At 45.1% G+C, this 24,862-nt stretch overlaps 1 protein-coding gene across 2 annotated transcripts in view; it reads right to left on the minus strand.

Annotated features, from left to right (window-relative positions):
- Positions 1-23,861, minus strand: part of LOC105453095 (protein Tob1-like) — a 37,413-nt gene extending 13,552 nt beyond the window's left edge. The window contains exon 1 of one of the 2 annotated variants that reach the window (XM_011694800.1): positions 22,991-23,861. The gene's annotated coding sequence lies outside the window, so the exon portion shown is untranslated. Of the gene's footprint in view, positions 1-4,794; positions 4,838-22,990 lie in introns of those variants that run through there. The other variant, XM_011694801.1, reaches the window with a different exon arrangement.
- Between the last annotated feature and the right edge of the window lie 1,001 nt (positions 23,862-24,862).

The raw sequence follows: 24,862 nt of genomic DNA on the forward strand, positions 1-24,862 counted from the left end.
CCCTTCCGGGTTATGCGCGCGTATTGCCAGTAGGAAATACCAGAAATTCTTAGACTGAAATGCCGGCCAACCCGGGCTCTAACCTTGGGCTTGGAAATATGCTGCGGACTAGTTATAGTTTATAAAGGTACCGGCGCGCGCCACGTAAACCGCAATCGCAGATTTCTCTCGGCCTCGAATAGAAACGTTTCGCAATCAAGCAGTTCGGCCAATTAGAGACCCTCCGCGAGGAAATTCGGCCGGTATTTACGTAATGCCGGACATACTATTGACCGCCTGTGTTCTCATAATTTACAGCGATTGTGCAAAAGAGTGAAAAAACGTTTGGATTGGAAAAAAATTGAAAGATTCGTTTAAAAGACGCGACAACCCTCGTTTGTAACAGTAAGCGGATAAAAGATGTTCGACATCGAGTAAGCAAAACTAGATTACGCGCGAGATTACCCCCCCCCGAAGAAAAAAATAAGCTGCTCGTGTAATTGTGAATATTTTATGCGGACGCGTAGACGTGAGCGCCGCTCTTCGTTTTCTCCGTGAGCTTTTCGCGGTACATTTTATTAATGCGCTCCGATCTAGCCCCGTGGAATTTCAATGTAAAGCTTCCCGCGCGAGTACACGGAGACACTCGCGAGAGAAGATCGCATTTGCAGCCGAGCACCACCGTCGCTACGTCGTCGTCGTTGCCGTCGTCGTCGTTGGGTGCAGGGTGCGTCCGTTGCATGAAGAAGTATCGATCGGTCTATGTCTCTTCGAGGCGTTTTATTTTTCTTCCCGCCATTCTCCTTCCCCGGTCGCCTTCTTCTCGCGATTCCAGCGCTCGCGCGATCCCCAAGACGGACAATAAAACGGGGGACCCCAGGATCTCCGGATAAAATTCATCTGATCGAGCGGTGCGTCGTCAGGTGTATTAATTTTTTTGTACAGACAACTTTCAGACGGACATAACCGTATCTCCCGATCGAGATGGCTTGAAGAAGATACGATAAAGACTTTCGCGTTTATTCCGCAGTTTCGTACGGCGATCTCAATGTTTCGATGGAAGTAATCCGAGTTAGTGCAAAACCCCCCGAGATCGTTGGCTCGTGTCCATCGCAAATCTCGATCCGGCGCTATCGTTGAAATATCGGCGACTTCAAAATCCACTTCCTCGCCACGTAGTTCCTCGTTTTCCTCTCCTTCAATATATATTTCCTCATAGGAGGGAACTCTGTATCCTTTTGAAGAAAATTCCCAAAGAGGAATCTGTCTTGCAAGCACCGATTCTTTCCAACGTCGTGTAAATATTGCATTACATTCCTATGTTTTCTTTGAAAAGAAAACAGCTGGCACGTGTATTCGCGATGTATCCCAATAGAAATGAATTGGCAGTAGCTTTAGACCATTTTTAATATTTTTATTATAATCGCAATGCTATTATCGTTGCATTAATAACTCATACTATAACTATATCAAATCAAACAGTTTCAAGTATATATTGTATATTATATATAGAGAAAGTGACGTGGAACCTTGCTGTCATCAAGAATTACGCTCTGCTCGACGAGACGAGAGATTCTCTATCTCTTTTCCAATCTTGAAATCTCGAAAGTAATCGGAGCTGGGTGCGGGCTGGTCCAGCTCCGCGGCGGTGGCGTTCGGTTCGTGCAGTGCCGTCGCAAATCCAGATCGTGAAACGTGGTCGGATATCAGTGAGATATCGCCGATGTCGAATCCCTTTTCTCTTTCCCGCTACTAGCTACTACTCGCGCTCTCTCGCCTCCCCTGCAGAAACACCTCTCTCTCCTTTTCATCCCTTCCTCCTATCCAGAAGGGGGGCGGAGGGCGGAGGCGGCCACCGACGATCGATCACCACCTCGCCCACGTTTCTTCCTTCCGCTTTTCGCAATGGAAACCGCACGAACATTCGCGGCTCCGAAAACGGCGCTTTTTGTCGGACGCACCGGCTATTCTCGAAGTTTTTATGAAATAGTTATGTGTGTACTTGGTGGATCCCGCGAGAAAAAACGCGCAACTCGCTTCCCTCGGTGGTGACTTGCTCTATTCAGAATAAGTGTTAGGAGGTAGTTATTCCACTTATGCGTAGTATTTAGGAAAATGTTTCTTGAAAGTCATTAGGATGCTTCTATATATGTGTGTTAAGTTATTATCGTGGTTACGTAGCCGACGCAACAAGTTCAAATATTTGTTTTTGTTTTATTTTGCCTTTAGTTGTGAAAACTAATTAATTCATACACGTGGAAAGAATGATTTTGCTGGAAGGTCTAAAAATTTTAATTTAAAAATAATGTTGTTGGACCATCAAAATCATTTTTCTGAAAACTCAAAAACGATATATAAGTATTACTGTAAAACGTTTTTGATTCTAGCAATCAGTTTGAATTTTTAACCAAATTATTTTGATGGTTCAATAAGAATTATTTTCAGATCTATAGCTAGTAAAATTGTTCTTTTCGTATATATTTGTGTGACGTTAATCTTTGATAATTTCACTCTATTTTTAACAGTTCCGTACGTAATACACAATGAACACAGACGTGACGGCTAATCTCAAGAGTAACGCTATACGCGTGCTCTCATCGGGATCCTCATTTTTCATAACGTCAGCTTATTAAAGTAAATTAACCGGCAATGGAATATCTGAATATATTAATTATGCATTCGACAACGAAGGCAACGAAGTGAGCGGCACCACAATATGCTCGTCCGGCCGGATATAATATCGCGATTACATTTTGCATTGGATACCATATTCGAGCGGATATAATTTACATATACGGCGGAGGCCCTCCGTGTTGTACCTTCGATATTTAAAAAGTACATTCTATCCGTCTGCAATAACAAACGTGATATTCCAGCCCAGCGATTGGAATTTACGCGGATTTTATGCGAGATTATTATTATTATTTTCATTAATGAGAAAACGATCCTTCAGTGTAATCAAGATACGTATATGAGCACAATAGAGGGGAAAGAAGTGAAAAATATAAGATAAAAATAGATATTACACACAGAGTAATTACAATAACGACAATGTATAATCATCGAAAATAACAAATCAGTAATCGTGAGTAAAGCAGTCAAATATGAAACCGTGAGTTTATGAGAAATGTTAACTTCATTGAGATTATTATTGATTAAATGTATAATTTGTTAACAGAGTTAAAATTGTACGCTGTACATAATGCTCGATGTAATCTTGCATGAAATTGCACAATAATTATCGCAAATCTCTTTTTTTTTTCTCTCGCCAATCTGTAAGCGATTAATTCCCAAATCATTATCTCATTCGATTCAGCGTTGCTGCTCATATATAATAATCACGCGAATGTATTTTCGGACAATAATATATTTTGCGATTATTTCCATCGGCTGTCGAAACGTGATCGATCGGGCAAAAGTCAGCATTGTAAACGACGACTATAGTGAAAGTGTAAAATCGTAGTATCTGGAGACACTAAAAAGCGCTAATATGCGTAAAAATCAGAAGAAAGGCAGTTTAGCATCGTAAACGACGAAATCAGTGAGAGAAATTCTTCATTCATCCGTGGCCCAAGCTGCTCGAGGAAATCCTGTCGGCGTTTGCTCTAGCGTATCAGGATAAAAATACTGGACGGAGATGAGAGAGAAAAACAGTTTGATGTTTTCGCGCTTTCAGTGTTCCATGAACACAGTCGCGCGTATATCCGTGTACGGCCGATAGTCGTGGGATTCCCCACTATATACGATTGTTTCTCGCAATTATCGGCGGACTTGAGGAAAAGCAGAGGCTCTCTACTGACATTTAGATTGTGATACTAAACAACTTCATGTACAGAGAACTCATTCTATAATCCTGGAGAGGAGAAATTCTTTCACCGAAGACCTTTCGAGGATTTCTTTGTTGCGGGCGAGGAACGAAGTAAATTTAAATGTACGTCGTTGTCTCTACGTGATGAAGATCGAACGATTCAGAAACGAAATGTCTTAAAATATTATGTAAATTATTTATTTATATAAATAAATTATATAAATAAATTATAACAAAATATATTTACAATATACATTTACGATAATTTGAAAGGAGCTAAATTTTATTAATCGTTACGTGTACGTATGCCATTAGAAACTGAGAATAATTCTTTTGATTTTAAAAGTTACGTAGAAATGTGGGAAACAATTTAGATAACTTCAAACGTTTGTAAAACATTTTAATGTTTAACGGATTTGTAGATACGCTTCTGAGCATTCGCGTAAAAAAAATTATGCTTTCATCAAATACGTAACCATGAAAACCTAAGAGAAATATTTCTCTTTCTTGGAAAAACATTTATGTATTATACCATTGAGGGATTTACTGGAAATTACTTTACACGCCAATCGGATTATATGCGGTTGTCGGATATCACTTAACATAAGCGCTGAAGTAATCATTTCCTCGAGAACGGAAATTCCAAGATAAGCCGATACAAAAAAAAAATAGAAGAAGAGATAATTGGTTACCGCAATCCTTATCGAATCCTCTAATACTTTTTAAACTTTCGTTGCGTAATGACGACGCACATTTTTTTTATGACGTAACCAAAACATAACAAATGCTCATTATAATTACTAATAATTTTCCAATTTTAGATGTACGTAAAAAATTTTCTCTCATTCGTGACTCGCCGTTTATTAGATCTAATCGTATACTTTTTGTAACATTAGACGCGCGTATAGCATTTTTTCTCGTATTAAATACGATTGATCGCACATTTATCATTATTACGGTCTTCCGATAGTTTTTACATCGACCGCGAACAATGAAAAGTATCTCACCTGGTATTTCCCCAAGTTTCATTCTCCAGGCACGTACGATAAGCCCGCGCTTTCCTCCACACGTGTATCTAGCAACGGCAAAAAAAACGACGATACAATCAACGATACGTCGTAATCTTTCGCAGCGGGTTTTATGAAGAAGGATAAAAAAAGAAGATGAAGAAAAAAAAACGTGTTGGAAGTCGCTCTCGGCGACTGACGCCACGCGCTGACAGTTGCGTGATATTTCGTTGCGAGATATTTTCGTTTTATCGCAAAATCAACAGACTGCCTACATGGATTATCTGGAACGTAGGAAGATACTTGGAGAGTCGCGCCGTAATAACGCGAGAGATAACAGATACGTGAATTTTAGCGTGCAACTAAGCGGGGGAGGCCCGCCGTAGATCCATAGGGGCCATAGATCGTCCCGCGCGCGCGGTCGTCGAACAAATTGGTCATAAAATCCCTAAACGGCGATGCAGTTTCTTCTCTTAAAAGGCGCCACGACGGAAAAGAATGATATAATCCGCGAATCGCGCCGCCCGATCGTCGCTCTCCGGCGAGTTTCTGAGGCTGACAACCGGCCGTATTTTCGCGGATAATGGGCTTCTTGGCTCTTTCTTCTCTCCTCCCCCTCACCCCGCCTTCCTCCCCTCCTTTCGGCCTCGGCTGCGTCTTTGCCATTAAGTTCCTTCACTCGATTCAGACGTTCCCCACAGACGACGAAATTATCGGCGGGCAGAGACGCGCTCGGTTTACTTCCGCATGCGTCGTCGTCGCCGGCCGTAAATTTTCGTCGTACAAGCGCCGCGCTCGAACGCACACTCGCCGCGCTCGCCTCGAAATTAATTCCGCGCGAGTGTCACAATTCGGTCGATGGAAAATCCCGACGTAGAAATCGCCATTTCATTCCCCTGAAAATGGAAAAAAAATGTCCTCTCGCGTTCCTTTCACGAACCCGATTGTCGCCGATATGTGTGTGTTCGTCTTCGCTAGCTGTCACACTACATCCATCCGTCAATTTATAACTTATCAATTTCTTTTCGGTTCATTACACTATAGAACGGAAGTATCAATTCTGGAATGATCACACAACTGTTCTGCCGGCTTATTATTTCATACTTCCTGGAACTATTTTAGACGTAATGATAATAATAGCTTTCAGAATTTGAATATCTCGCGTCTTGTAATTCTCTGATCTGACTCCGAAAAACTTGCGTCAATATTAGCGCATTCTCCGCGGTGGTGCTCCTCGCGTATATCCAACTGTTTAATCAAACGCTTGTCTCTTGATGTTACTGCGTATTACGATTGTTCTTATCGATCGATCGGAGTAGTAAAGCAAATATTGACGGTGAACATGACGGAAGTTTCATGACGTACGTTGCTGGGGCATCGTTTTCGATGCTTATGGCAAACTATCTCGGTCTTACGATAAATGTGAAACACCGTCGTCATACAGTTTATTGTCGGAACTTTTTAATTTTAATCCCGCACGCGCGCGAGCACGACAATATAAACGACAAGTCGTTACGTCGTTGTCTCGTTGCGTTACAAGTGTCGTTTTGCGTGCAATAAGGTCGATCGGCGATACGGCGCCATTCGATTTGATAGCGCAAGAGCTATAAAATCTGCTCTCCCGCACTCGAGCGATTCATAAAGCTTCGCGCACTCATGCGTGCAATGGGACTGTATTTTATTTTTTTTAATTGTCGCGTGACAACGGCGCGGCGTTTAATTGAATCGTGTTCCTTGTAGAAATGAATAAATTTTACGAACGAATTGTTCATTTTGAAAGCGATTTTTGGGAACGACAGGCACAGACTTTTCAAAGTCTCGTCTAAAACCTTTCTGAAACATAAACTCTGCTTCGTACTTTCGTCATAAGCGGCTGGAATAGCTTTACCGCTACAGAAATACAGCGATGTATATTTTATCTTAAAAATGTGCAACTCCATTTCCCTCGTAATATCTTTAAATACAAACATTATTTGTTAAACATATAAATATTCTTTCAATTTTTTCTACTTCAATTTTTTAAATTAAATGTTCTTATACAATTTAATATTCAAATGAAAGTTAATCTGTCGCTTCGTTTGCCATTTAAAACAGATGTTTCTGAAAAGGTTAGCTCCAAAAGAATACAATGGCGATAGGCCAAAAAGAATAATATAGTGCCAGTTTGGCCCAGGTCCGGGTACCCAATGGGATCTCTTAGGAGGGGGCTCGGCATCTTCGGCTCCTTGGGAGGGGCAGGGGCTTACCTACACGTATTTGGGGCGCTATTTAAATGGAGGCTTATAGGGCAGGTCCGCGCGTTCTCGCCTTGTTATCTGGAGCAGCAGCGCCTGTGTCTGCAGAGACTGTGTCGTATTGATCTGTCGGTCCGCCTGGCACCGCGCTCGAGAAAGAGCGACGAGCGGCAGGAAGACAGGGGCAGGAGAGGCAGGAGGGAGGGGGGAGGGGCAGAGGTGGAAGAGGAGAACGAGGGGTAGCGTCCGAGGAGGGGACGAGACGCGGTTTATTATAACCCGCACAATAAAGTTCAATAAGAATCGTCCCCCAGAGTGGAGTAGGACGATCCATAATGGCTGTTGGATGGAAAAGTCCGTGCATTCTCGATAAATAAGACGTCCAATAAATAAGCGTTATGAGGAAAACGCTTCCGAAGATTTCGCGGAGTGTTTTATTCCCGTATAATTTGCGGAATAGAGCTCGCGCCACACCGGTGACCGAGTTCCCTTTAGAACCGTCGTGAAAATCTCTCTCCGATTCATTTTTCATTGTACGTATATAGACTGCGCGAGAGATTGTATTCAAGTTTATTACGAATGCGGCAACAGGGAAAAGAGTTATACACATATATATAGCAGCTGCACGTCGCGAACGCCGATGTGTGCATGGATTATGCGCAAAATCTGTCCGAGCTACTACGTCAAGTAATCTACCTTGCCCCTACGCCAGGCGTGGAAAACGAGATCAGTCGAGTGTCACGCGAGCCGGGCCCGGACACGTGCCCGAGAGGAATGTCAGAGATTGCACGCGTAAAGTGAGGAATTCGCGTCCAAGGGTTTCTCGATCCTACAAAAGGGATTCCTTGTTATTTAAAAACGTTCCGATAAAAATATAACTGTATTAAATATGGCTTCGAGAAAACGCCGAGAGTACGTTTTGAACTTCTTCGAGCTCGATTCTCGCCAAACAGATAATTCCCAAGCTGTGAATGAACGAGTAAATAATTCTAACTCGTTTGTTCGATTTCTTTCTCAATTTTTTTTTACTTTCTTTTTTTTTTACTCGATCGAAACGACATTTTTGATTGAAGACAGCGCCATTTCGTTGACGGGATCTGTCTGCAGACGAAAGTTCCGTCGTCGGAGATCCGCGAAATGAACGCAGATTTCTTCCGGCGGGACTTTTAACCATCTCGACTGCAGCGATAAATGCTATGACGCGCGCACGTGACTCGACGGTCGATTCGTTGTATAACCCGGGCGGACGGGGTTACACAACGTGATTCCGCACGGTTTCCTCCCGTCTCGTCGTCGGAGTGGAGTAATCGCCGCGGTAAGAACGCGTGCCTCTCTCCTTCCTTTTCTGATTATAGGCCGCGGATGTAATCCTCAAACAGGTACGACAAATTGATTACGACGCCGTGCGTACACTCCGTATATTTATCCTAGCTCGACTTCGGACCTTTCTCGGCTCGCGCGCGCTCGCTTAAAGCCTCATCGACGTCAACGATGCTTCTTATCCGATCCGAAGGATACAGGCGTCGTCCCCGGGACGGGCGGCGACGCCCCGGGACGTCGACGGGCGGCGGGGCGTCGTCTTGACCCAATTTGCACAGGCCGGCGTAATTAAATCAGCTCTCCCTCGTGCTTTCTCTCTCTCTCTCCCTCTCTCTCTCTCGCCCTCTCTCTCCCGGCTGTTTCTTCGGGGATCGATTAAGCGAATATATATACACGAGCCGAGCGCGCGCACTGACGGATTTAATCCACCCCGCTGAATTCTGTATTCGGAGACCGCTTCGTGTTACTATAATTGACTCAGGCATTTGGAATCAGGTGTGCGCTTCCGAATCAGGTGCATAACTTGGAAAATTATTGTCACGGTTAATTCGTTTTCCTGCTTGGTACAATTTGTATATAAGACGAAACAAGCGGACCTTATTTGAACGGAATTGTTTAAATATCGTTTACTTATTCCTTATTGTTAATAATATTATCAATAATTTACTAATTATTTTTAAAAAATATATAATTACTAGTCTATTTATAGACCCGAAGAAAAGAAGATATAATTTAAAAAGATGTATTATTAATAAAAAATAAATTTTCAATAAATATATATATACATATATATAATACATATATGTATATCACACACTTATATTTCTTAAAGATCTATCACTGAAAGACTTCACATATCATATTTCTAGGATTTTGTGTTATTTCTCGTGTGATTAAATCTGTTATCTTCTAGATAAGTCGAATCAATAAGTAATAATTCCAATATATATTTTTCTACATGATGACAGATATAATCCCTATGTAAAAATATTTGATAAAATCATTTAGCTTTAATATCTTAAGGAAACATTTTTGAAGATACATTTATCTTCTTGACTAAAAATTGAGTTTCTTCTTCGATTACAAGGTATAGTGTTCCTTCGTTCGATTGTATCCTATGTTTAGCACATATGTATAACGAGCAATTGTTATTCTATCATCCGTGTCTTAATCCGCGTCGAGACGGGTAGAGATGACGTCGGGAATCACCTTGTTCGCATCGTCTTTGTCGCGCTGCGACACGTCACATTTCACGTGTCGCGTGGGTACCCTCGCTCGAGTACATCGATCGGCGTCCGACCGCGATCAAACGGCCGCTCGCATTGCGAGCGAGTAGCGGGATAATTAGCTGGAGTACGCCGCTTCTTTGTCTCGGCGCGATCGCGTGTCGACGTTGCCCTACCGCGTCTCGCGCGCGCACACGTCGAGAATATCGAGGATCACTTCGGACTGTACCGGGGAACCCCCCCGCGCTCCATTGACTTCGTTCGCCGAAGGACGCTTTATCTCCGGCCCACATACCGGCACCTCTTCTGCCACGCGACCTCCATTCAGTCCGGCGTAAATACAAAGGGCGCCGGCACCCTCCCGGGCTCGATTGCACTCCCGCGTGAGGGGAAAGGGAGACCGGCTGAGAAAAATCCCTTTGACACTTTGACACCTGTCACGAATCGATCTCGCCGAGACTCGTGGATAATTTCATGCACGGACGATAATAAAATCAGCATAACCGCAGCCGATGAAAATTTCGTAAAATTGGATCCGTCCTATTTTTATATTTTGTTAATTTAAAATTATAATTTACTCCAAAGCCCGGAGATGTGGTAAAAAAACTCTCAGTCGATAGAAACGGAGGAAGACGGGGGAAAAATAGGAAACAATACGTGACGCGATTGTTTTTCCAAAGGTCAAACTCGACAAACTCCGGATAAACATTGCGGACCGAGAAATATCGCGGGAAAATCAAGGTGGCGGAAATTACGGGCACTTCGCGAGGCACTTGGTCAGGCACGGGAGCCGCAAGGCCGTATATTTTTAACCTGAGAACCTTCCGGCAACCCTGCCGCGGGATCAATACCTACAACCACCCCCGTCTCGCCGTTATGTATACTACTGCTGGAAGTGGAGACCGCCGCTAACTTTAACCTACATATCCGCCGCCTCTGGCTGAGAGCCCACCGGTGGAAACTTGCCACCGAGTCAAGTACAGGAAGAGGCCGGAGAGTAGGGGGAAAAAAATGCGGGTACGCGATGCAGATGCGCCGAGTAAAGCCGGCCGCGAGAAACGAGCTGCGGGGCCGCGGGTGCAACGAAATGTTTCTCGATAAGAAAGTTGGAAAACCCATTTCCGCTATCTTGCCCCGTCGAAATATCTCATCGCGATTCATGCGCCGTTGCGCGTGAAATGCAAATTGCCTCCGTCCCTGTAGTGTTTATACTAAATATAATTCATATTTTCCATTAAATAATTATATTCGACTAGAGACAAGCTGGTAAAACATATCGAAAGTATTTTTTAGTATATCTCACGCATGATTGGTAACATGTGCGTTTAAGTAATTGACTGTATAACTTATCTCCAGGGAAAAAATTTCCAATGTTTGTTCCGAAACATTAAATTCTTTTGAAAATGAACAATAAGTACATTACACATAAATATACATATATATACTTTGAGAAATAAAATCCTTGTAATAAAGAGAAAGAAGGTGGAAAAACTTGGTAAAAGCGAGTACCGCAACCCGAGCCCAAACCTCGCTTCTTCGGAGGGTCACCGGCCCGAAAGTCGTGAAAACTTTTTTGCGGTTTTTGCCTTTCTTTTCCTCTTCCCTTAATTCTTTTCCTCTCCATCTCGGATTGAGCTCCATCCTTTCCACCCCGCGACGTCGCAGGGGTTGGAGGATAGAAGCCAAGAGAAGACGGGCAATCGAGATTCTCAGCCCGAGGTCGCCGGATATACCCGGCGCTCGTGCAAGGAGCCCTTGATAGACGCCCGAGAATCTCTATTTGAGAGAAAAGAATGAATAGAAAGAGAGAGAAAGAGCGAGAGAGAAGAGTATAAGAGGACGAGGCGAAGGCATCGAGGAAAGAAGAACACCTTTCGCTCTCGGTGCCATTCAGAGAAAGAGCGACTTCCGCAATTGCGGCTCCGACGGCGGCAGCGGCTCGCGAATGGCGGATAGTCGTCTGCGCAATCTCGTCGCTTCTAAGAGCAATCCCTTTTATCACCTCTTACCCCCCGTTTCTCTCCCCCTCCTCTCCCCCTCGTTTGCGTCACAGAACTGTTTGCGGACGTGAACATTTTTATACGGCCAACGCCGTGTGACGCGCGCACGTCACTTTCGCGCTCGGCGATTTTGAAAACGGCGACGATTCGAGACGAGGCTGAAGTAGAGAGACGAGAGCACGGGAGAATAATGGCGGATTAATCGCATGACGACGTTGTCGGGGAAAACGTGCGGAGAACGTAGGGAATGCGAATCTCCACGTGTCTCGACCTAATCCCGTTTCGTCGTAATTGGATCACATGGAGAAAGAGCGAGGCCGGAGCTTAGCTTTAGTCGCGAATTAATTCCGTTGACCACGTGGAAAGTTCCTTCACGTCCGAGGACAGCCCGCGGCGAAGCCTATCCGAAGTGGAAGTCCCCTCCCTCCGCAGGCGAGGAGAAGTCGCAGAGGAAGGAAAAAAAGATGACGCACGTCGCTCGTAAAAATTCCCCCCCGTTGACCGAGATAATCCACTCCCGTATCTCTCATAGATCCATAACGGGTGACTGCCTCGATGCGACAATGGCGCGACGCCGTTTGTCACGGAATTATTGCAAGATAAGATTTAACGGTTTCTATATAAAAACCCGGGAAGTGTATTCTGTTGCTTTTGGCGCGTTTTGTCTCCGCTTTCTGCGCATAATTCGCGCGGGTGACGCGAACGCGTATAAGACGCGGTAATGGCGAAAACGCGCGACGGATTTAGAACGAAATTATTAAATCGCCGGCGAATGACTAATACCCCCGAAAATACATTTCGGTATAATTAAAGCGGCCGAGTTTATCGACCACGATCGTCGAAATTGCGAGATACGATCCTCCGCCTTCGCTCTCAACAGATATCTTCATTATTATTTATTTATTAATTGTTGCACAGTATATATGTGTTACGCGCGAGAGATGTTGTAGAACTTGTAGAAAGGTCGCTATGAGCTGCCCGCGCTCACGTTTAACGATATTTCGAGGCAGACACACTCTGTATATCGATAATTTCGATAATTCCAGAAGAGATAATTCCGGAATACCGCGTTAGCCGTATTCTATGGATGTAACTCTAATTAACCGTTCCCCGAGCTCGGCTGTAATTATCGCGTGGTTCGATACGCCGGCGGGGAGAATATAGTTTCCCGCTTGATGTATCGCCGATGCTTTAGGAATACAGCGCCGAATACGCCGAAGCGTATAACTCGATATATACTGCAGGTAAAATGTTGCTACTTTGAAAGCTGCAATGCACACGGGATAAAATCGTATGAAAAGTTACGGGGAAATTTTTCCCAAATGGAAAACTATGCAGAATTCCAGGTACCGTTTTAAAACAACTCGCATCAAATTGAAAGGTGTGTTCTCTATTAAATATACACGTTTTCATTATTTTTCCCGTATAATTTAATAAATAAATCCTTTTTCTTTCAGTTGATGAAATATGTAATTATTAAATTAAAAGCATGATAAAATCAAGCGCAGACGGATGTGTGTTCGCCGAAAATATTGAAGAGCAAGTCACGATCGCGCTGATATAAACGTTTCTTATCTATCACGATGCGAGACTGCATGATAATGAAATTAATTAATCGTTCGAGTCGTTTCAATTTGTAATTCTTCAAACTCTTTCTATTTCTCTCGCAAAATCACACTGATTATAAAATCAACAATTTTAAGAATTAAGATTCACATTTTGATAACATTCTGATAACCCACATGATATCTTTGTATATTTTGATATACGCATCTGTATTCTGCTCTATTTAATCATCGGCACAAGAAACGCATGTTGCGCACCACGCATATCGGTGAATCTTTCTTACCACGATTTCTCCGTCGAAGGTGTCAGGCGATTTTCAAATGCGGCCGCGTGATTATCGATTAATGAACGGGGTCAGTGGAAAGTGCGAGAGATTAATCCTTTCGATTTCTATCGGCATTGACCCTGCCCGCTCTCGCATCGCCCGATCTATTTATATCGCGCCCGCTAATCGAAGCGTTAAGCAGCGTCCCGGCAATCATCCTTAAATCATTCGCGGATCACATCTCGGATTGACCCCATTATCGGCGAATAATCGTGCGATTCTAAGGTTCAACGCGCCATCCGCAGCAATCAGCACGATTTGCCTGCGTTACACAACGAGCGACGGAGTCGGCGGATCGGATCGCCGGAGCTTCCGCTTGACGGATGGAAAATCACGAATGTGTTGATCTTCGATCGCACACATCTGGCTGGCTTGGCTGGCCGACTGGTCCGCTCGTCGCGGAAGTATCGGCGAGCCGATAAAGGCTGGTTCAACGGTCGCTCATCGGGGAATCGTGCTTCTGGCGCTTCCTGCGTCGGCCGCCGGTTGGCAACAATGAAAGTGCTCGATTACACGCTCGTTATATAATTAAGATTGTTATGTGTGCCGGCGGGAGTAAGCGCTGCGTTACCTTGCAGCTGGATGCTGCGGCGGACATGTATCATCACGGAGGGATTCCATGGGAGTGCTTCTGGCGTAGAAATTTGAGAGTGTTTAACGTAGTAACAAGGGAAAACGACCAAGAAAATAGTGTAAAAAACTAAACATGTAACAGGATATAACAGGGAACATAATAGGAAAGAACAAATTAAATTTGAATGTTTGTTATATCTTTGATTATTTTAAACGTTTGTCTGCACATTCTATAATCGCATATTAATTTATTTTTATTTTTTTACTTCTGTGATATTTTAATTCATTTATGCATTATTTACGTTAAAACCTTTACATTCGTGCATTATCGACTTATATACTTCGTATTTTCGCGGTTCACGATTGTTTCCTTTTTTAATATCTTTGGAAGAATTAATGACAATAGCAAACTAATGAAACACAATTTTGAATTATAATTAATTTTAATTCAAACTGAAATTATATGTGTACATAATTTTTTTGTCACAATATTTATCTTTCTATTTCATTCTTTCACATTCGCGTAACCTCGCCAATCTCGGCAGTTTGCGGAACGCAGCGTTTCCTCGCGAATAAGGCGCTTTCATCGAAAGTCTTTACCTATTTTTGAAACCACGGACAAGGTGAAAATTATTCATCCGAGTGGAAGTTTATCGCGGCGCTTTATGCGCGTGCACGCACGACGGTCATCGCGATAATGGCTTTATCGCGATTAACGTCGCCCACCGGCGTCCGATATTACGCAGTCGCGGCTTTGGATCGGAACTCGAGAGATAGGAGGAGGGATAGACCCCGGCAGAGCGAGCACACACGGCGGAGGAGGACAATGTACACGACTTAAGCATCACGCGCGCCGGCGATCCCAATTTCCTGATATCATCGATCGGTTCTTACACGCGAGCCTTAAGCCTCCCGCAGGAGATATCTATTTCCGAAGACTACACTACATACCGTTCCACTCAACGCAACATTTTAGCGACTGATAAAAAAAGGTTGAATCCATTTCCGCGTGAATAGAAACAATCGCAAAGGTGTTGTACGTCGACTGGATGTTGCAGCCCGAGGAGAGATGCTCCCTCTACTCAAAGTGATTACGCATCTCTTGTAGTGGCTTTCTAAGTGCCGCTCACTAATGACTTCCGTCTAGTTCTGAGAGGATACGCGACCACACGACATTTCCCCTTCTTTTGTGTCCAAGTTATTATTATCCGCGAGGAACAATGTAACGGTGATAACTAATCTCTTCTGCAGAAAAATGATAGTATTTTTAAAACTTTTATAAAGATCCTTTTTCTCAAAAATGGAATTTGATGCTCTTTAAGATAGAGACGAGATAGAAAGAGAAGTGCAAACGAGCATACAAATCATGCCGTTTCAGGCAATATTATAAACAAAATTGAATTATTTTGCAAACGACTTTAATCACCTTCCATTTTCTATTCTTTCGAGATACGAACGAAAGATAACGCAAACAGCTGGAGATAAGATACGAATAGTACGTTGAAAACTTAATCGCATCGAGTGCCACAATTCAAACAAGTATATATTCTACTCGAAATGTCCGTGGTATATAGATATTTTAATAAGAGGAGCTCGCTGCGTACACGTGGACACATAACGTAACGTTCGGTAACGTTCCTCTTTCAGCTGACGCGCCGATTACGGAGGTCATTGCCCGAATAATTGCTATTTGAATATTCGAGCGTAACGCGGATGGAATAGCCGCAATATGCGAACAAAGACGCGTTGTTGCCGTCTTTTTGCGCTTTCAAAACAATATACCCTCTAGCAACGTATCCTCGAGCCTTTAGCAACGATATCGATTGAGCTTGACAAAGGGAAACTAGAAATATAATTATTGCGTCATAGCGTCATAGCGTGTGTAGGATGTGACAGTTGTCTTACATGCCGTAATTACATGTGTTACAGTTTTCGAAATTAATATTTCATCATCGCGCTCGTCGTTGACACTCTCGTTTACAATAAAATAAAACAGCGAAGAATTTCTATCTCCCTCTCTCTCTCTATCATACGATAATACTTCAATTAACGTGGCGCGCTTATGGGCATTTAGATATCATAATTCCGATCGATAAGAGCATAACAAGTGCTCGCCGCCTTAATAATATGCTCGGCAATGACACGTGCAAAAGATCGCGACAATTATATAGTTAGGACTCCGCATGTCTGCGACTCAAGGACCCGTAATTAATCTCGAAGACACTCGCGACTTGTCGTACTACACGCCCATTACACGCTCACGCTCGCAAACTGTTCAAACAATCGTCGTCGTAGCTGCGCACGACTCCGTTATCGGACTGATATTCGTACTATACCCGTGACTCGTGACGAATCGCTCGCGTATATGAGTTAGCATTCTTCGCGTTTCGCAATGCAAAAGAGAGAGAAAGAGAGAGAGAGGAAAAAAATGATAACGCTGCGATTCGTGAAATTTCACCTGATACGCTCGTGTTATCGTTATACATTTCAACGAAGGGAAATTCCAACGGAAGAGGAGCGATTTGGGCGCGATACAACGATACGGGAAATTCCAATAGCAACGGCTCACATATATATAGAGATTATTTCCAATTAATTCGCGTTCATACTTGAAGTGGCAATTACTGTTCATGTTTGTCCAACCTTGCGCGCCACAGGCGAGCCAATTTTAGACCGCGCTGTACACATACATGCAGGGATCTCGCGTGATGCGCGCGTTTTCGTTTTCGTTCCGATATACCGCGAATATGTGCCTATGTACGGCTAACGTGGCAGCCGATAATGCTTGCTACGCACGACTTGCTCCAACCACTTTGAACTTGGTGGATCTCGCAAATCGCATGGAAAACGGGGTAGTAGGTCGCTCGATCATCGGCTGCTGCTGCTGCGTTCGAGAGGCATTTCTCCGGAGCCAAGAGAACCGGCTGTCCCTTTCTATTCCGATGAGTCTCTGCCGCCGTCTCTGCTTCTTTCACCGCGTCAGCGGATCGATAACAGAGAGGTGATGACGACAGCGAAATCGCGCGATTGGACAACGTGCGATAAATAAATATCGCGAGAAAGGGAAAACGGCGGCCGGTGTGAAGTCTCGCAACGCGCTACGTGAAAACGCGATGAAGTAATTGAAAATCTTCGCCGTTTGCACCTGCCGAAAGATATGCCGGTGCGAGAGTATCTCGGGGATATAAGCTTGAGCGCGAAATTGCCGAAGGAAGCATCCTTGATGCGAGGGGTTAAAATTACGTTTAACCACAGGGCAACTGGAAGATTCGTTTGGCCACCCTGTCATTTTCTCTTATAGAGGGTCCTTAACGAGCTCTCTTCTCTCTAACTTCGCTCTGCCGGCGTTCTGCAGCCTTCTCCACACCCTCCAAAAATCCGGGACCCTCTTCAAGTCAAGAGCGCAAGCCGACGTCGACGTTGCCGAAACCTCGTTGGGTGCAAGGAGCTCGCAATCAAAGGTAGAAGGGATTTGCGCTGTGTACAGAACGCGGGTGTATATTACGAATCGGACTATCGCATTGTTCGCATTATATATCGCTGGTGATCATTGCGACAGTTGTGTGCGCGCGCGCAACGACGTCAAATACTTCGTCAGCTTGATTTCCGCGCATTCCGAGAATTTTTATTAAATCCTAATCGCTCCGTTATTATCGAGATCATGAATTCCACGACTCACATAATGTGGCACGTGAGTGGTTGTGTAACTTTCTACTTCTTGAAGAATTCTCAAAGTTTCATTTTCCAAATGTCTCTCGCATCGGGGCAGAAATTTTTATTTTCTACGACTCTTTTTCACGCGACGCTCAAAGATATCTAATTTTCAAAATACTGAGAAAGTTAATTTAAGCAAATTATTGTCGGTCGTACGAACGGCCTATAAAATGTGTGCAGGTATCCGTGTAGCCGTGTGCTTTTGGGCTCCTGCGCTGGATTCCACGAATCAATAAACCTCGCTCACGTCACAACCCGCTGGATCTTAATGCAGCGTGCCTGCAATAACCGGGCGGGTAAAACGTCGCGCACAATGAAAACACTGGCAGAAATTTCCGACAATTTTCATAATTCGCTTTGCCGGTCGTCTCTCGTCTCTCTGGTTACTATTATCCCAATAAAGGTACGAGTCTCGTCCGTCAATATCAATAATCGTTGAAATATATTTACGATATGATAATAATCATAATTAACATACAAAAACATCCATCTATCGAGATTCACATGCATTTTGAGTTCGAAATTATTATTCTGCGTTGTGATGCGACGTCGTAATCATCTAATTGGAATATTTATTATGTGAAAATGTAGATTCACAAGTACGGCATACGACGACAAGCGGTAGACAGTAATACGAATTTAATGAGGCAATTTCGCGAACACCGAATCTACGACGCCGAGTTTGTCGTGCGTCTGCAAAAAGAGATTAAAATAAAATAAAACACTCCTTCAACAATCCTGCACACATATAAAAAGATTGTCGATGAGCCATAAATATGAAATGTCGATTCTAAACAGAGACTGAGCGGTTATAAAGTCTCGCCAGAGTCGCGCGAGATGATCATGAAATCGATCGGTGGGACCCTTGCTGACGCAAACGACGCATCGTCGTAATCCGAAAAGGAAGAATGCAGCGATAACCCCTTCACCGATATAACGGAGACTCGGAAAAGCGAATTCGCGAGCCGCGCGACTCTCGCGAGAATGGAAGATTAACGATCCTCTATTGAGGGAGCGCGAGTCGGTATTCCGTTCTCGTTCGACAATGTTATTCTTAGGCGAAGCAGCTGCGAAATTAATGAAGGCGTCGCCAAGAGGGACAGAGAGAAAGAGAGAGAGAGAGAGAGAGAGAGAGGAAAACGTGAAGTAATCTCCTGCTCGGCTCCTGCCGGCGCGAGTTACAGAGGCGTGCGCGCGTCGCACATAAAAGGATATTTCGCGCTTCTCACGCGGAAACGTCGCCTAGTAGTAGCGATTTTACCAGTGATGGATGAGTGTTCCTCGCGCGCGTTCGAGTCGAAAAAGTTGCCATTCAAACGGAGAGAAAGAGGGGGGAGGAAGGGAGAGAGAGAAAGAGACTTTCCATGATATCACATTGGAGACATTTGACTTTCACGCCGAGTTAGCGAATTGATACTTGCAGCAACGTTACTTATACCCGGGAAGTCGGAGTGAATGCGATATCTTCATCCTTATACTTACATTAAATAAAGTAAAATTTATCGTAATCACGAAATCGAGTTATTTCAGACTCTATTAACGTCAACGTAATCATCTTGTTCGTTTTACGTGTGTAGGTTTAGTATAATTATAGTATTTAATTATAATTGCGGCTGACGTGTGTATCTAAATGGCATCGAATGAGATTGAAACCGTTTCATCATGATTAGCACAAGCTTTTAGCATCATAGAAAGTAAAGATCAAAGATCGGGCGCGCGGTGCTCGTTTTCGATAACGCGCTCAAAGATCACCCGAAAGGTGCGCCCAGGGATTGTTTTCACTTCAGGTGGTGGGTCGATCGATTCGACTGTGCGAGCGCGAGCGGCATCGTCCAGGCCGACGTCGATATGTTCGCATATTACGTGACTGCCACCGCGATTCCGATGACCCATGTATTTGCCTACCGCGGGCGACGGTATTTGCGCGCTGAGATTTTCCAATTAAACTGTGATTAATTCCGTGACGGACGGTCACACACAGAACGTGCGCCCGGTTGTTTACAACGGAAACGAAAGAAGTCGGGAGAGGATGAGAAGGGGAGGGGGGGAGGCGAGTAGATAGAGAGAGGGAGATAGAGAGATGGATGGATAGAGAAAGAGAAAACGCGGGGGGGGAGGGGGGAGGGGGAAGATCGATGAACGGGAAATCGACGTTAATCTGATTTCGGTAGTCGAGCCAGGGCGAGCAATTTGCTCGGCTCCGGAAAAGCGCGTACGCGTACCGCGAGGAGGATACATATACATCGCGGAGCGTTTACTCGATAAGCGACGTGTTATCCCGTTAATGCTTTAACAACGCACGCCCGGAGTCCCGGCGCAGCCGAACGGAATTTACGGTACATCAGGCCTTTTTTCCGGCGGCGCGGCGGCCGGCAACGCAAGCGGGAGCGCGAACGCGGTACACGCGCGAGAGTGCCGCGCGACGATTGATAGATGTGTACCAGCTGTGCAAATAAATTTGCGTATCCGCTCGCAAAAGCCCCCGCGATTCATTCTCGCTATAAGCGCCGTTTTGTTTAGAAATTTCACGACGATATCGGAGGAAGAGGAGGAAAAAAATACCGCTTTTGCGGAACGTCACTGCTCGTTTCATCCTCGTCGAGAGTGATTGAGTGAGTCATTCCGCTTGTATCGTGACAAAATAATAACATTGCGAAAAATTATTCGAGAGTACTGTCGCGTCGCGCGATAAGTCGATCGCGTGATTTCCTCGAAAAGCGAGACAACGTTATTATAAGCTGATCTCGCGAACCGACCGCGTTTGTCGACACGTGTATCTTGATGGCAAACACTTATCGCGAATCACGACGCTATAAAAACCGGCTCTCCGTCGCGTCGGTCTATCGCGACCTTTAACGTAACTCGCCGTAATGAGCCGCGCGTTTCGTGTAAAGTGAACGCACGCGGAGGAGCCGTGAGTCACGCGGCATTAGCTCCAGATTGTTGTCCTCAACGGATTAAGCCTTGAAGAAATTAATCGGTCTTGCCTCCGCGTGCAGCGCGAGCGAGAGCGTGGCGACGACGCCCTAATGGAATTAAACCGATCGACCGGGCGTGCGTGTGTGTTTCGCTGTCTCTCATAATCCGAGAGGGAAAGCGAATTTAAATGGATTGAGAGAAGAAATGGATTTATTTATCTCCCTCCTCTTTTGCGTTACCTCGCGCGCAAACCAGTTATTCGATACCTAAACTCTATATCCACGTTCGCGCGCGAAAGAAATTTCCGATACGAGTGAGTCGGAAATACAGTAGCGGTTAGCTCGTATTTAGCATTATGTTGATAAATAAAATCACGTTTTACATTTTTGTTTTTCCAGGGAGCGTAATCTCGCCACGAGATGGTTTAACGGACAAATAACAGGAAATTTATTTAACATCATATTTAACTATAGGATGAACGCGAGGCGAATTTTGTTACCTCGCCTAAAACGCGAAAGAATGATATAGGGATTTATCCGGTTATAGCTCGTTTACCATCACGAGAATTACGACATGCGCGCGGTAGACAAGAATTAATCCGGAAAATAAAAACAGCAGTTTATATCCTCTTCAACGTTATCGCGATGACCGCGTTATGTTTAGCGATGTGGCCAAGACAAATCGTTATATCACATATAGGGCGAGAATCTCGAAACATTTATTAAATGTTATAACTTCTGAAACCCTTATATGATGTATAATAAAAGTTTCAAACGTTCTAAAAATATACTATTTTCTGTTTTAGAATATTTTATGTTATTTCAATTTTCCTTTATCTTCGATCTATATTTTATTTTTAAGCGTATTGTGAACATTTTAGATATCAAAATATACTTTCGTGGCAATACTTTTATAGGCGTTACATCAAAAGTTCCAGGATATTGCTGATGTACGAGGCAACTCGAGTCGATCGCGCGGCCGAATTCGTTTTGAAAAATATTCGGACGGAAGGATATATGAATGTCCACCATTAGCCGAGTTCATTTCGTGAGGCTACACGATATGGTATCAAGGCCGCGACTGTCGTCACCTGTTCTTGCGCTACATAATTGCGGCCGCGGAACGGAGTAAAATCGAGCAGCAGCGCGACGCAGGCGGGTGTATTACGTCGCAGATATATGTACGTATACGTATTATACATATATCGTCGTCGGCGTGGCACGGAACTCGAGCTGCCGCGGCACCGCGGTCGTCACGTAACAGCACGCGACCGCGTGCATGCGCGCGCTACGGCGCGGCGCGGAGCGGCGCGGCGTCACGGCGTGCCGCACGCGTGAGACCGCGGCTGCTTACGCACCCGCGTCGCGCGTGACGGCCGCGCGGCTCATTCCTCGTGCCGCCCGAGAGCGCGATTATTCGTGAACGGTACCCGATCGCGCGCGCGATTCGAATACACGCGCGAATTCTAAATACGCCACTCCCAATTATTTTTAGCGCGTTAAAGAAATGGTATCGCGGAACCGCGAAAACACGATTTCGTTATATCACGCGCACTCGCCGCGCCGCGCCGATACTAAGGCCGTCTCCTACGCGATAACAATTGATGGACGGTTTCTCGATAATACAACCTCTCCCTCCCCCTCTCCGTCTATCGTCATTCAAATAATTTTTCGAGATGCTCCATAAGTTCCCGTTGAACTGGAGTTTTGCGACAAGATGAGCCCCACCCGCCGAGGGCGAGAAATGTCACTCGGTCAGCCTTCTGCGCAATCAATTTGGTCTCTGGCGGTTGTAATTTTACGTAAGCCTGTAGTTCGGCCGCGAGCTTATCTGTTCGTGGATGACAACAGCGGGGAAGATAAGCGCGGTGAGGTATCGAGTGGCGCGAGTATATATCACGCCTGATGTTCCGAGCGCGACTTCTGCGCGAAATCGGAAAAATACGCGACGCGAATTGAAAGCAGAAAGCCGCGCGCAAGAAGTCGCTCTTTGCCTCGAAGTCCATCGGTAAAACCCGACGATCATTAATCGCCGCGGCGAAGCGATAACGAGTATTAACGCGTTTCGAGCACGCGCGAGATCGCTCGACTTTGCTCCGCGCGACTTTCACGGATATTTCCTTCTCGGTTGTTGCGTCGTTCGAAAAAAAAAAAACGCGCGATTACGCAATGCGAGGTATGCGGCGCGTGCAACATAGTTACGTGTCGTCTCGTCGCACCCACGCGCGTGTGTCAAGATCATTCCGCGCGAGGAGGCCGCGGAAGGTCGGAGCCTATATACATGAAACAATCCGCGCTCCGGAATTCTCGGGATACTCACGTGGTGTTTCTCCACGGTGCACACGTCGCACGTCTCTCCGCTATCCCGACGACGACGTCCCGTAGTCGCTCCCTTTAAATTCCTCCTCGCACCTGTCGCGACTTATCCACACAGCGCGAGAGTTCCGCGTGAGAAAACGGAACTCTCTGCCTCCTCTCTCTCTCTCTCCCTCTCTCTCTCTCACACTTCTCTCTCGCAAAACTCACTCGCGCCGAGAGGACGAGGGGGTGCGGACAGGTCAATCGCGGACGGCGCGGCCAAGTACTTTTTCCCCACTCGGAGTAGTAATTCGACACGGCGCGTTGCGCCGAGGTTGGTTCTCGCGTACGTACAAAAGTATATATATAAAAAAAAACGAGGGTGGAAAAAAAAGATAAAATGAAGGAAAAAGGGAAGAGTGCTCTGATTGATACGGGACGCTGAGTGGGCACGGAAACGGGCGGCGGACTCTCCTCCTCTCCTCGTATCACTCCACCCGACGATTAACTATGCTCTTCGGCCTTCGGCGAACGTGGCGATTCGACGACGAGGTCGCGGCGGCTCCGCGCGAGGCACTGAAAAGGGAACTCGTCGCGCGCGCACGCGTACACGTAACGTACACACACACGCGCGCACAATACACGCGCACGCACGGCACATACACACACACGCACGCACACACACCCCGCGGGCCTCCCCCTACTCGCGGTACCTGTGCGCGCAGTGTCCGTAGTTTACGTGGGTGTCTCTCTCTCCCTCTGTGTCCTCCGTGCCGCGAGAGGTGGAGAGAGAAAGAGCGAGAAAGAGCGTTTTATCGCCCCTTCCTGCCCCTCGCCAAGCGATTCGGTACCGCGCTACCAGTGTGCGAAACAACGCTCGCGAGTGCCGCTGCGTGACTGAAACGCGGGGTAACATGTGCAGGCTCTTACATAGCGCGCGGCGGCAGTGGTGGGACGGAGGAGAACCCTCCGGTGGTGAGGCCGATGGTGGTAGGGATGGACGGATTTCCCACTCTTCTCTCCCGAGGAGAGAACTCCGGAGTCCGGAGTAGGGGAGCTGTAGCAAGGACGCGGGGCCTCCTCGCCGACGACGTGTCGGCCGCTCGCTCTCGGCGAGCGCACTTGACTCGTCGCCGCTTCGGAGCACGCTTCGCGCGCTGTCCTCTTTCTCGCTCTCTCTCTCTCTCTCTCTTTTTTTTATCTCTTAATTTCCGATTGTATCTCGAGGCGCTCGTGATACGATCTGTGATACGTACTGTTTGTGTATGCTCTCCATATGCTTTCGGCATGCTCTCTGATGTTTTTCAAAAGTAAAATCAATTAATTTCTATCCGCCCTGGTTCTTCTCTCTCTCTGTTTTAATATCCGACTTTTCCTTTTCGTTATACTTTTGACATATATATTCTATATATAACTTCAACGTTATTTAACTCTAACGCTCGCAATATTAAAAAATTTTTAATGCACTTTACGCAAAAATGTTTCGACAAAAAAATTACAAATTCTAAATCTTTTCGTTGCGACTTGGTGTGTCACAAATATATACAGATTTTGTAGAGATGTGCGAATAGTTCGAATTCGAATCGAATCGAATCGAATCACAGTAGATTCGATTCGATTCGTTTTCGAATCTGCAAGATTCGAAATCGAATAGTTCGAGAATTTCGAATCAACAATGGTTCGATTTCGAATTAATCGCCTAATGTAATGTTAATCTGGGAAAATTTGATTTAAATTCGATTCGTATTCGAATTAAAGAGATTCGATTCGATTGGATTCGAAGTGAAAATTTCAGATTCGATTCGATTCCGAACATGTTATAAAAATTCGATTTGATTCGATTCGACCATGCAAATGCTTGATTCGCACACCTCTAAATATTTTGAATATTTTG

This window comes from Wasmannia auropunctata, unplaced genomic scaffold (assembly GCF_000956235.1).
Source record: "Wasmannia auropunctata unplaced genomic scaffold, wasmannia.A_1.0 LD336005.1, whole genome shotgun sequence".
Classification (NCBI taxonomy): domain Eukaryota; kingdom Metazoa; phylum Arthropoda; class Insecta; order Hymenoptera; family Formicidae; genus Wasmannia; species Wasmannia auropunctata.